A 14217-nucleotide genomic window follows, 5' to 3' on the forward strand; every position below is an offset into this window, starting at 1 on the left:
ATTTCCTTTATGTGCAGTCTGCTCTTCTGTAGGGTGCGGAGCCCCGGTGGGCCAGTCATTGTGATTGCACTGTTTGATCTTTTACCTACTAGCGGCCGGCCCTGGTGGTTGTAGGCCCGTGCTTGTAACTTTCTTTCTGCACAATAAAAAAAATTTCAAAAAAAAAAAAAAAGAAAATGGGACCGTCTTCTTCCCTGCCTTCTGTTTGCATACAGAGAGGTTCCACAGAAGGGGGTTGGCTGCAGCCCATTTGAACTTCTATTTGGGCATCCTGTAAGATGTCCGGTATGTTTGGTGAAGGAGGGCTGGGAGTTACCTCTCAAACCCCCCAAACAGGATGTGATGGACTATGTACTTGGTCTCCGCTCCAGGATGTCCGAATACATGAAGAAGGCAACTAAAAACCTGGAGGTCAGCCAAGAATTACAAAAAACTTGGCATGACCAAAAGGCTGTGCTGACTGTGTAACAGCCAGGACAGAAAGTGTGGGTGTTGGAGCCTGTGGCCCCAGCAGCCCTCCAGGACAAGTGGAGTGGCTCCCATACCATTGTTGAGCAAAAGGGAGAAGTCACCTATCTGGTGAATCTTGGAACTCCCAGGAGCCCCCTGAGGGAGCTCCAAGGCAACAGATTGAAACCATATGTTGACAGGGCTGACATGGGCTTGCTCATGGCTACTGATGAGGAACAGGAGGAGGAGAGTGACCCTCTCCCTGACCTGCTCTCACAGAACCCTGATGATCGGTCAGTAGATGGTGTTGCTTTGGCAAGCAGTCTCACTGACCATCAGCAAACTGAATGCAGAAAAGTTCTGCAACAGTACAGACATATGTTTAGCCTGACTCCTAGTCAGACTACCTGGTGCACCCATGAGGTGGACACTGGAGACAGTCTGCCTGTCAAGAGTAAAATCTACAGGCAACCTGACCATGTCAGGGACTGTATCAGGACTGAAGTCCAGAAAATGTTGGAGTTAGGTGTGATTGAGCCTTCAGACAGCCCATGGGCTAGTCCAGTAGTCCTAGTACCCAAACCTCATACCCAGGGTGGTAAGAAAGAAATGAGGTTTTGTGTAGACTACAGAGGCCTCAATGAAGTCACCAGGACTGATGCCTATCCCATACCAAGGGCAGATGAGCTGATTGATACTTAGGTCAAATGTACTCAGATACTTGGCTGAGGCCAAACAGCTGGCTACTGGCAGATCAGGTTAGCTGATGATGCAAAAGCCAAAACAGCATTTTCGACCCCTAGTGGGCACTACCACTTTGTGGTGATGCCCTTTGGATTGAAAAATGCACCTGACACTTTTCAGAGGTTGGTGAACAAAGTTCTGGCAGGGATGGAAACGTATTGCTCAGCTTATCTAGATGATATTGCTGTCTTTAGTTCCTCCTGGCAGGATCACCTGGTCCACCTCAGAAATGTTTTGGAGGCCCTGCAGAAAGCAGGCTTCACTATCAAGGCCACTAAGTGCCAGATAGGGCAGAGTCAGGTTGTGTACCTGGGCCACCTTGTAGGTCGGGCCAGGTTCAGCCTTTGCAGAGCAAAATCCAAACCATCATGGAATGGGTTGCTCCAACCACCCAGACACAGGTGAGAGCCTTTTTAGGCCTGACTGGGTATTATAGGAGGTTTGTAAGGGGATATGGATCTATAGTGACCCCCTTGAATGATCTTACCTCAAAGAAAATGCCAAAAAAGGTTCAGTGGACAGCTAGCTGTCAGAAGGCATTTGAAGACCTAAAGCAGGCCATGTGCACTGCCCCCATCTTACAGAGTCCAGACTACACCAAAAAGTTCATTGTCCAAACAGATGCTTCTGAGTTCGGTGTGGGAGCTGTACTGTCTCAACTGAATGATGAAGATCAAGACCAGCCAGTAGCTTTTATTAGCAGAAGGCTGACCCCTAGAGAGAAACGTTGGTCAGCTATAGAGAGGGAGGACTTTGCTGTGGTGTGGGCCCTGAAGAAGCTGAGGCCATACTTGTTTGGCACTCACTTCATAGTTCAGACTGACCACACGCCCCTCCTATGGCTTAAACAGATAAAAGGTGAAACCCCAAAGCTTTTAAGGTGGTCCATTCCCTACAGGGGATGGACTATACAGTGGAACATAGACCTGGGACCCAACATGCCAATGCAGATGGACTCTCAAGGTATTTCCACTTAGAACACGAAGACTCAACTGGTCAAGCTTAGATTAGTGTCCCTGCATTTGGGGGGGGGGGTTGTGTAGGAGAGTAGGATCTGCACCTTATGTTGCCCCCACTATTTTCCTGATGTTTACACTGGTTTCTGGCTATTGTCTGGCTGAGACCCTGCTAATCAGGGCCCCAGCCTCTCTGTTCTCTCTAAACAACTTGGAGTGCATATTATGTGCACTAGTGATTGGATACTGTGGTACCTTATGAGCCTCTAGTATATGGTATCTTAGGTACCATGGGCATAGGTACTTCACAGACCTACCAGGGCATGTATTATGCCGCCCCTGGGAAGCAGACTAAATCTGACACCACAGGCCTGCTACTGCAGCCTGGGTGAGGTAGTGCTAGCACTACTCACTGAGATATAGGTTCCCTATATCTCTCCCTGCACACACATTTAAACCTATCAGTCACCCCTAAGGCAGGCCCTATCAATCCTGAGGGCAGGGTGCTTGGTTTCCATGTGAGGGGGAGCCTCTGCCTGAGCAGGGCCCCTCTGCAGCTCTCAGAGTCCATTCTCTGGGGCTGTTTGTGAATGCGGTAAAACCATATACTCTTAAGTGCATTATAACCTCGGGGTAAATGCTAACTCTGGGATGGCTGCATCAAAACATGTCGTGTTTGGTGTCAAATGCTTTGGAATCATACCCCCACACCAGTAACTGGTGTGGGAGTATGATCCCACCCTTCAAGAGGGATAGACATGTACCCACTGTGGAAATACGGTAGAATCCTGAAGAGCCCTGGCATCACAAATGGATGCCACCAGTCACAGACACTGGGCTGCCCTCCTGCTGATGACCGAAACTCGCAGTGGAGGAGGCCCAACAATAGGCATCCTGTCACAGGGAGGTGTGGTCACCTCCCAGACAGGGTTTAGTGTATTGGGGCTGGGTGGGTGCACTCCTAGAGTGCTTTGAAGTCCTGCACTGGGGGAGCAGTAGGCTCCTCTGTGCATACACCAGTTCAAACCAGCTCAGGGGCTACCTGCCCCTGCTCTGGCACGAAACTGGACAAAGGGAAGTGGGTGTAGCCACCCACTCCCCTGACCCTCCCATAGGTGGTGTCATAGAGGTAGTCCCTCCCTTCCTTTCAGTATAAGTTAGGGAACCCTCGCCATTGCAAACTAGCTATCCCTGGACGACGCTCTGAAGAAGAATCCCGGACCTTCGACGTTCCACTACCTCTGGAAGACTGAAGAATCTCCCTTGGAGTCAAGGAGTGACTCCCCTGCTTGGCAGGCACCCAATCTTGCAATCAACGGTCGCAAACTTTCCCGCTCCTGCCGGAGTTCGAAGTCCCTGCATCCCAGGAAGAGGATTTCCTGACTTCTTCAAGGCCATCATGAGTCCCCAGCGACGCTGAGGCAAGTGGACCCCACGAGTGACGAGGAACCGCAATCCCTGGGTACCGTGCACTATTTTTGAGTGCAACCTCTTCACGACATTCTACGAACTTGTGCTTTGGACCACGTATGGTCAAAGCCTCCAGCAGGATTTCCACCGAAGATCAGAGGCCTACCCCGTCCCGAGTGACCGTGGGCCCCTGTTGAGTGAATCTTCCCGAGGCATCTTTGCGATCCCTTGCCGGTTGGCTTGTGGGTCCCCAGAAGAATTTTCTACACTTCCAAGGGCTCCCCTGGTTGCTCCCGGCCTGCCCTGACTTACCCTCGCTGGGTGAGTCCCCCAGACCTTGCTGGTCTGCACCGCTGACTTTTAACACTTTCTACAAGACTTGCTGTTGCCAAGGCTTGTTGGCTCCAATCTGGTCGCTGACACCGCAGTAAGCTGCAGACTTTGTGGAACACGCCGAATCCAGCTCTTGGTTGTCGTCGACACCTCCTGAACCTCGTGGCTGAAGAGTCAAGACACCCGTGATCACCTGAAATCACCCGACGACTGTGGGCATCCATCTTCCTTGCCCTGGGTCACTGCCAAGTGACTTTGAACACTGTCCCCTCTGCTTTCAGGTCTTCCTTCTTCTGAATCCAGGCTTGGATACCACCGGACACTTCTCCCGTCTTCACAAGCAGCAAGCCTTCTTTGGCTCCCATTGAAAACGACGCCGCGACCAGACACCAAAAGACACCTATGCACCCGGCTTCTCTGGGTGAGGTAACTCCAGCACTACGGTGCTCCTGTGGGTGTTGGCTCTAGAACTACTTACCCTATAAGTGACTTGCTTGTAGACGCTCCCGTGGTATCCTAAAACTCTAAATTTCCAATCGCAACTTGCTCCATTGAAGTCAATTGGGATCCGCGGCTGTGTTTTCACACTGCATGCGTGTCCCGTGGGTCCTTTACTTACCTGCCTTGGGTGGATTAGTGAGGCCCCAGCACTTCTGAAGGCCCTAGACCTTGTCCCCTTGCAAGTCGTTATCTCTAAGTGTCTTTTTTAGTATAAGGTTTGGTACGCCCCTAGGGCCCAAGCCATATTTGTGCTTAACTTGTTGTGAAATGTTGATTTGTGCATATGTCCTTGACTTCTAATCTCATAAAGAGATTAGCAGAGAGTTGTTAGTAATAAATACATATATATTTTATATATATAACTGTGTGGTGTCCTTTCATTTAGTGATTCAAGAGATTATAAGGTAAAACAAGCTGCTTTACATTCCTCTAAAGACTTAGCCTGAAGGCTGCTCTCCACAGCTACCACTAGGATAGCTTTCTTTAAAAGGTTGTCTTAAACCTATCTACCATAAGAGTCGAATTGTACTGGTACAAGGTGGCTACTTTAACTAGTGAACAGCATATACCAGGCCAACTTCTCACAGCCACTCTGCGCCATTCCACTGTACGCCACTGCAATGTACCCTGTGCCACTCCACGTCACACTATTCAACACCACAGCACCAAACTGGGTCGCCACAGTTCAAGCAATAAATAAAGATGTCTTTAAATTAGGTATTTATCTTGTCACATTTGCTGCGCTTGAAAGACAGAGATCAAGTATCAGGCTATGTCTTCTGACAAATTGCTGCTTTTTTAACATGGTGATTGGTGTTTACAAACTCCTTTCACTTTTCATCAGAGAAAGAAAAGTAAAGTGAATTATATGACAATTGTGCTGTGGTACAAGTGTTTGAAAGAAAAGGTTATAAGATGTCATTTTTGGGTAAAACAGAACAAAACGTAAATACCTGCAAATGAACTGCACACATTCAGCCAATTTTTTTCAGTTCTGAAGTACAATGGAACTAAAGATTTTAATTGGATCAAAACAATTCAAGATTCTTTACTTGGTGGTATATTAATCATAAATATTCACTGAAACCCGATTTCCACACATTATCGTTTGTGTGCAATATAGTTTTATCAGTAAAACTGTATGTCTATGCAAATTTACTGCCCACTTCAGTGGGAAATATGCTGTAAGTAAATGACAATGCACTACCACACAATTCTTTAGTTATATACAAAAATTGCCTGCCTCATGTCCATTAAAGCTTGGTGGGTATATAAAGGCACAAGGGTACCCAATATGTGAACCTAGGGTTGACAATGGTTAAGAAGGACAATGGTTCAGTGTTGGCCAAAAAGGTCCAGAGTGAAAAGTTGTGGTCCCCAAGGAGGCACTGGGGAACAAATTAAACTGAATGATTAATCATACTTGGAGCACAGAAGTACGGGAGCATATGTAGTGTAAAATATACAATTTTATTTTGCAAAAATGTAAACTTAATATTTTAAACAGTATTCAGGTGCTCACAAAAAGTGAAAGGTGCGTGTAATGTGACAAGGTGATAGTGGATTAAAAACAAGACATCGCATTGACCACAGACATAGGAACTCCACGTGAATATATACAGTGGCAGGGGTTCCTGTTGTAGGGATCGACGGCGTTTCGATCGTAAAGATTTAAGATCATCCTCAGGACATTTAGTGAGCAGTCTGAAACTAGGGAGAACAAGGCATTTGTTACAATATGCACCCTGTAGTTAGAATAGTAAGTGTTAGGTGCTCCCAGTGGTTTTTTACTTCAAAAGCGGGCCTCCTAAGCTCAGTGAGGTTCGAGGGGCTAAGGAATAAGTGATCAATGTAGGGCATTGAAGGGTGATGAGCGCGGCACCAAGTGATTAAAGGGAGGGTCGCGTTACAATCAGCGAATTGGGAGGGGCACGCATAGGTTTACAGTAGCAAACTTACTCTAAAAAATGTCATTGAGGGTACAATTGGCCCAATGGGGGTTAGTTAAGTCTTGCAGTTCTTCGTCTTACTGCTTGCATGAGTAGGCAACCTGAAGGGAGCAGAGAGTCAGTAGTGTAAAACATAGAGTAAAAGAAAACTGAGGTGAGCAGCTATTTACAGTGAAGGTCTCAGATAGAATGCTGAGAAGGGACTAGTTCAAGCTGGAAGTTATACTGCGGTTCTGATTTCTGTATTTGGCAACCTTGAGGGAGGCAGAGAGTTAGTGGGGGGCTGGCGAGAGACGGGGCAATAATTCTCACGCATGCTACTACTTACAAGGAAAGCCTCAAGGGAGTGATGTGATAGAAGGGTCTCAAGTCAGATGTAGTGCTTGAGCACGGGGGTGCTGCTTGCATAAGTCGACAACCTGGGGGAGGCAAAAAGTAAATTGGAGGGTTGCGCGCAGTAGGGGCAATAATAGGAGGCGAGCAGCTACTTACAGGAAAACGCGAAAGAATCTATACTCTGCGCAACTGTACGCCACTACATTCTACACCACTCTACTCTGCATCACTCCACTCTATGACAATCCACTCTAATCTATCTGCACCACTGTACTCTTAGACACCATACTCTATGCCACTCTATTCCACTCTGTGCCACCCCACTCTATGCCACTACAATCTATACTGTGCCACAACAACGCTCTAATCTATGCTGCTGCGCTCTACGCCACTGCACTCTATGCCAATGCATTCTATGCCACTTTACTCAAAACCATTTCCAATCTACTCTGCACCACTGCACTGTATGCCACTATATTCTATTCTGTAACAAACTGTCACTTTACTCTGTATCCCAGTACACCACTGCATTCTACAGCACTGCAATCTACACCACCCTACTCTATGACACTGCACTCTATGCCACTCTATTCCACTCTGTGTCATCACACTCTACACCACTGCAATCTGCCCTGTGCTACTCCACTACACGCCACTCTATTCTACGCTGCTGCACTCGTTGCCACCTCACTCTACACCACTTTACTCAAAACCAATGCACTCTGTGCCAGTCTACTCTGCACCACTGCACTTTACGCCACTATATTCCACTCTGCAACAGTCTACATCTCTTTACTCTTCTTCCCTCCGCACTCTACACCACTCTACAAAACTCTGCACCACTCTACTCTGCGCCACTACACTATGCCACGCACTCTACTCTGCTCCATATTGCACCACTCTACACCAATGAAGTCTGTCACTACACTCTACGCCATACTAATCTATTGTGCACCCACTGTAACCCACTCTACTATGCATCACTGCACTCTTCACCACTGCACTTCACACCACTTGTCTAGGCCAGTATACTGCACTGTGCATGACTCCAATCTACGCCACACCACTCTATGCCACTGAACTCTGCAACACTCAACTCTGTGCCACTGTACACTACGCCAATGCACTCTTCACCACTACTCTATGCCACTGCACTATACTCTGCTCCACTCCACTCTACCCTGCGTCACTCTACTCCTCTTCACTCTACTCTGAAACAATCTATTCTATGCCACTGCACTATATGCCACTACACTTCACATCACTGCACTCCATGCCACTTTACTCAAAACCCATGCACTCTATGTCAACTACTCTGCACCACTGCACTCTATGGCACTGCACGCTACTCCCTTCACTCTGAAACAATCTACTCTACGTCACTCCAGTCTGCACATTGCACTCTTTACCACTGCAGTCTACTCTGCATCACTCTCTGCCACTGTACTCAACACCACTTTACTCAAAACCAATGCACTGTATGCCACTCTACACAATTGCGCTCTACATCACTGCACTCTATGCCATTCTATTCTACTCTGCAATAAACTCTATGCCAATGTATTCTATGCCACTGCATGCCACTACATTCTACACCACTCTACTCTGCATCGCTCCACTCTATGCCAATCCACTCTAAGCCACTCTACTCTATCTGCACCACTGTACTCTGACACTCTACTCTATGCCACTGCACCCTACGACACTCTCTCATCTTCTCTATGCCACTCCGCTCTATGCAGCTGCAATCAATGCCAGTCTACTCTGCACCACTACATTGTACGTCTACTGTATTCTACTCTGCAACAGTCTAGGTCACTTTACTCTGCATTCCTCTAGGCCACTGCACTCTACACCAATGAACTCTACACCACACTATTCTACAACACTGCACTCTCTGCCACTGAACTCTGCACCACTCTACTCTATGTCACTTCACTCTACTCCACAACTTCTCTGCACTCTGGGCCACACTAATCTACTGTGCACCTCTCTACTCTATGCCAGTTAACTCTACCCCACTCTACTATACACCACTACACTCTTCGCCACTGCACTTCACACCACTCCAGTCTAGGCCACTCCACTCTACTCTGCACAACTCCACTGTACTCCTCACCACTCTGCCACTCAACACCGCAACATTGCACTCTGTGTCACTGCACACTACACCAATGAACCCTACACCACTACTCTATGCCACTGCACTCTACACTGCACCACTCCACTCTACCCTGCACCATTCTATGCCTCTTCATTCTACTCTGAAACAATCTATTCTACGGCACTGCACTATATGTCACCACACTTCATGCCACTGCACTCTACACCACTGCACTCTATGCCACTTTACTCAAAACCAATGCACCCTATGTCAACTACTCTGCACCACTGCACTCTATGGCACTGCATGCTACGCCCTTCACACTACTCTGAATACAATGTACTCTACATCACTCCAGGCTTTGCCATTGCACTCTTTGCCACTGCAGTCTGCTCTGCACCACTCTACTCTATGCCACTGCACTCTACACCACTTTTCTCAAAACCAATGCACTGTACACCACTATATGCTATGCCACTCTTCACCATTGCGCTCTAATTCACTGCACTCTATGCCAATCTATTCTATTCTGCACTATTGTATTCAAAGCCACCTCTCTCTACAGCACTGCTCTCTAAAGCACTGTACTCTGCACCACTGAACTCTATGCTACTGCACTCTACGACACTGCACTCTGACATTCCACTCTGCAAGACTGCACTCTCCGCCACTGACCTCAACACCACTGCACTCTGCACCACTCCACTCTGCACCACTCCACTCTGCACCACTCCACTCTGCACCACTCCACTCTGCGCCACTCCACTCTACGCCACTCTAATCTATTCGGCACCACTGCACTCCACTTGACTTTATGCCACTGCACTCTACACTCCACCTCTGCACTCTACCCTGCACCACTCACTCTATGGCACTTCACTCTACTCTGAAACAATCCACTCCACCATTGCACTCTATGCCACGCCACTCTACGCCATTGCAATCTATGTGGCACAACTGTACGCTGCGTCACTCTTCTGTACGTCACTGCACTCTATACCAATGCACTCTGCACCACTTTCCTAAAAAACGTATGCACTCTACACCACTGCATTCTACATCAATTTACTCCACTCTATGCCACTCTATTATGCTACTCCACTTTATAACGCAATACTCAACTCCTTCTATGTCACTCCATGCCACTTTACTACATTCTATTCTACAACATACTACTGCACTCTGCTCCACTCCACTAATCCACTCTATGCCACACCACTCCACTACTCTATGGCACTCGACTTTACAACACTCTACGCAACACCCTGTACTCCACTCTGTTCTACACCCATCTAAGAAACGCTATGCCATCCTACCCCACTCTGACACTCTACACCACTCAACTGTACTCCACTCTATGACATTTTACTCCCTCTACAACACTCCACAGCACTCTACACCACCTCCTCTATGCTACTTTGACACTCAACTTCACTCCACTCTACGCCACTCTAACCCACTCCACACCACTCTACACCACTCTATAACATTCCACTCTACTCCACTTTTCGACACTCCACACCACTCTCCTTGACCCCACGAAATTTTAGCCATGCTGAACAGTAGCCACGCTGGTGTACAACATGGCTAAAACATATTTTAAAAGTCAGTAGTTCTTGCATAGGCGAGACCTACAGGTTTTGCCAATGCTTGTCAATAACTGTGCACATATGTGGTAGCATTGCCCCTATGCTCACCCAGGGCCATCTCTGCTGACTTCTGGATCCATAATACCTTTCTTTAGGCAGTCACTTCCAGAGATCCTTGTTAGCAGGTGAGTATTTTGGTGTTTTTCTTCAACAGTCATGCTTTGAGGTGCCTTTTGGGCCTAACCAGAGTTTTCTGTAGGTATACTTAGGTAATTTTATTGAGATTCAGCCAAGATGCTATTCGGGACCTGCAGCAAGATTTAATCTGTGGTATGTTTTGACCAGGAGTTTCTGTTGTGAAGATTTTGCAAGAGATGTTGTTTTTTCCAGGCAGTACTCATAGCTCTGGGCCTGGTACCAGCTGGAATACGTTATTCTTTGGAATATACTATTAGGTGCATCCAAAATGTTCTTCAGACCCTGCTGTGTGTTCACCTGAGGTGACTCCCTGGCTGGGCGGGGGACTCAATTGAGATTTCTTCCGACCTCCAAACTGACAGTCTTTACAATGGACTGTGCTTAATATGATGTCAGAACCCTTTTCAGAGGGCACGAGCAAGGCACGGGTTACAGAGCCAAACAGTAGTGGTGGAGGCCTTTTTCTCCTGACGTCCTAGGGCCCGACCTACTATGGATACTACCCCTTCTGTACTTAACTCTCAGTGGTAGCTGTGGTCGAGCAGTCAAGTCTCCCTTGAGGCAGTGTATATATATATAGATCAGAAAACATGACTCATAACTCAAAGTGCAAACACTATGAACAATAAATCAGTGTCCAGCCAAATACTTGCTTTTAAAGGAAAAAAACAGTATTTTATTTCTAACTCTATACATGCAAAGTAATGTGACATTCAGATGCAACAACACAGTCCACCTGTCGGGGTTATAGTAGTTGTCAAGCAAATCCCTGTCCCACCTTTCTTCGTGTACATGTTTGGGGTTATTCCCCATTCACTGATGGCTGCATACAGGGAATGCAGTCTATTATGGCATACTCAAGAGTTCCCTTTGACTCTACAGGATTTTTGTCAAAAGTGTCTATGGTGCCGCAGCACCTTCAGCAGTAAATCCCCCCATGGTCCAAAGGCCCTAGTTCAAGTCTTACCCGCTCCTGAAGCACAGAAGCATTTGGTGTTACAGCGAGTGCCCTCAGAGGGAGCACCTGTGAGATCAGATCCTGCTCAGAGATGTCGGCTGCTCGCAGTACGCATGGCAGCCTATGGTGGGTGCAGTCTCACTCTCCGGATTGGTGCTGCTGCTCTCCCCAGTGATTGGAGCATCTTCCAGCTCACAGTGATGAGGTAAGTCAAGTACTTCCTGGTGGGTAGAATTCAGTCCTCCTGCTCCTATCTGGAATTCCACCAGGGTCTGTGTCCTGCTTGGGGTCCTGGTCTACAGGGGACAGTCAGGGCAGATCCTTCGGTGCAGCTAGACCCACTGGTCACAGCCTCACTCCAGTCCAGCGGCAGTTCTTGCAGCAGTTCTTGCATAAGAGCTTTGGGGCTCAGCCTCCTCCCAATTTATGTTATAAGGAACAGGGGTGCCTAAACCAACAGGGGTCTCTGAACCATAGATCCAGAAACCTTAACACTGGGGTACCAATAATACCCAGGAGATATACAATCAATATGTAAAAAGGCATTATTTTTAAAACATTTATTGTAAGTAAAATAAGATCAGTTTAAAATACCGGGCCTCATTTACAAGAAAGTACTGCAGTGCGTCACTGCAAGCCCTTTGGCTGCGCCACGCTACGGCACTTTCAAAGCACAGGGATGTGGCATAATTACAGTAATATGTTGCATCCCTGTGCTTTCCCCTGCACTGGCGCACAATTGGCTGGCATCTGCCGATGCAGGCACCCTTGCACTATCATGCAAGGATGCCTGTGTCACTGGGATGATTGTTTATGATAAGGAAGGTGCTCCTTCCTGCACATAAACAATCTGAAATGGCGTTTGTCAGCTTCTATGTGTGCTGCATTAGCACACATAGAAGTTACAAAACGTCTTTTTTTTTATTTCTGTGCAGGAAGGCACACTTTCCTGTACATAAACAACCACCATAGGTGATTTCCTCGTTCTATGTGTGCTACAGCATGCATAGAAAGAAGGAAAAAAAGTCAAGAAATTAATACATTTCTCCTCGTTGCGCCTCCCTATGCCTCCCTTGCGGAGGCGTAGCACTCAGACGCATTTCCAGGTTTAGGATTTCTCGTAAATCTGGACATTTCTCAGGTTCCATGGGTGTTGCGTGGGAACACTCACAGCAACACCCATGGAATGACCCTTTCACTCAAAGTGCTGTGTGTAAAGGGGCCATATTTACAAGGACAGGAAAAGCCACATCAGGTGGCTTTTCCTGTCCTTGTAAATATGGGGCAGGAAAATGTGCCGCCGGTGCGTCACAAAAACTGCCGCACCAGCGTTGCAATGGACTGGTAAATAAGCCCCACAGTATTTGCATGCCGTATTCTCGCCCAATGAAGGCCAAGTGTTTGGGAACTTTCATTGGCCCCACTGCGCATGGGAGAGCACTGCATTGTTGATAGGCCTTACCTGCTCACAGCCCTTATATTGGATCTTACAGCAAGTGCTCTCCTTTAATGGTCTCCTCCTCCTTCAAGCAGCATCAATAAACAACCACACCCGCACCCACAACCGCAACCCACACACAACCACACACACACAAACACAACCACACACACAACCACACACACACAACCACACACACAACTACACACAACCACACACACACACAACCACACACACACAACCACACTCACAACCACACACAACCACACTCACAACCACACACAACCACACACACAACCAACCACACACACAACCACACACACACACACAACCACACACACACATAACCACACAACCACACACACACACAACCACACAACCACATACAACCACACTCACAACCGCACATACAACCACACAACCACACACAACCACAACCACACACACAACCACCCATGCAACCACACACACAACCACACACACACAATCACACACACACAACCACACACACAACCACACCAAGCATTGGCATAGCCAATAGGTCTCACCTTTGGGACCTTATAAGTGTTTAGCCATGCACCAGTTGATGTTGTTGCACCAAGGATATTGTGCTGCATAACTAAATACTTATAAGGTCCCAAAAGCGAGACCTATTGGCTATGCCAATGCTTGTTTTGTATTGAAGTTGTGCACAAGAGATAGAACTAGGGTAGGTTGAGATCTCCGCCCATACCTTAGTGAATTGCACTTGTGTGAATGTGAGGTAGTAGCTCAGGAGTACTTCACATATCCAGCAATTACTTGATACATATGCCTCAACCTCTAGGGCCTCAATTCTTAAATATTTACCTATATTGTGGTATTAATATTTCATGATAAATATTTATTTAGTGTTAGTGCAAACATCCCATAATAGAGCTGTAGGAGCCAGATATTTGGTCGAAAGACTGAATTAATTAATCAGAAACATTGAAGATTTGAATTGGAAAGTTAGAAAGGAAACAAGATATTGCAAAAAAAATTATGAAAAAGGTAGGAAACCTGAAAAATAGTTCAGAAATGATTAAAAGTATTTTAAATTTTAAATAGGGATAGTGTTAAGGGAAGACTTGGGGTTTGGTATGTATTGGGTAGGGTTAAAGGTTATGGATAGCTTAAGAGGTAGGGTTATGATTGTGGATAGTATTACGGGTAGGGTGAGGATGAAGGAGTGAGTTAGGGTTATGCTTAGTGTTCAAGATTGAAATGGGG

This window comes from Triturus cristatus, chromosome 3_1 (assembly GCF_964204655.1).
Source record: "Triturus cristatus chromosome 3_1, aTriCri1.1, whole genome shotgun sequence".
Classification (NCBI taxonomy): domain Eukaryota; kingdom Metazoa; phylum Chordata; class Amphibia; order Caudata; family Salamandridae; genus Triturus; species Triturus cristatus.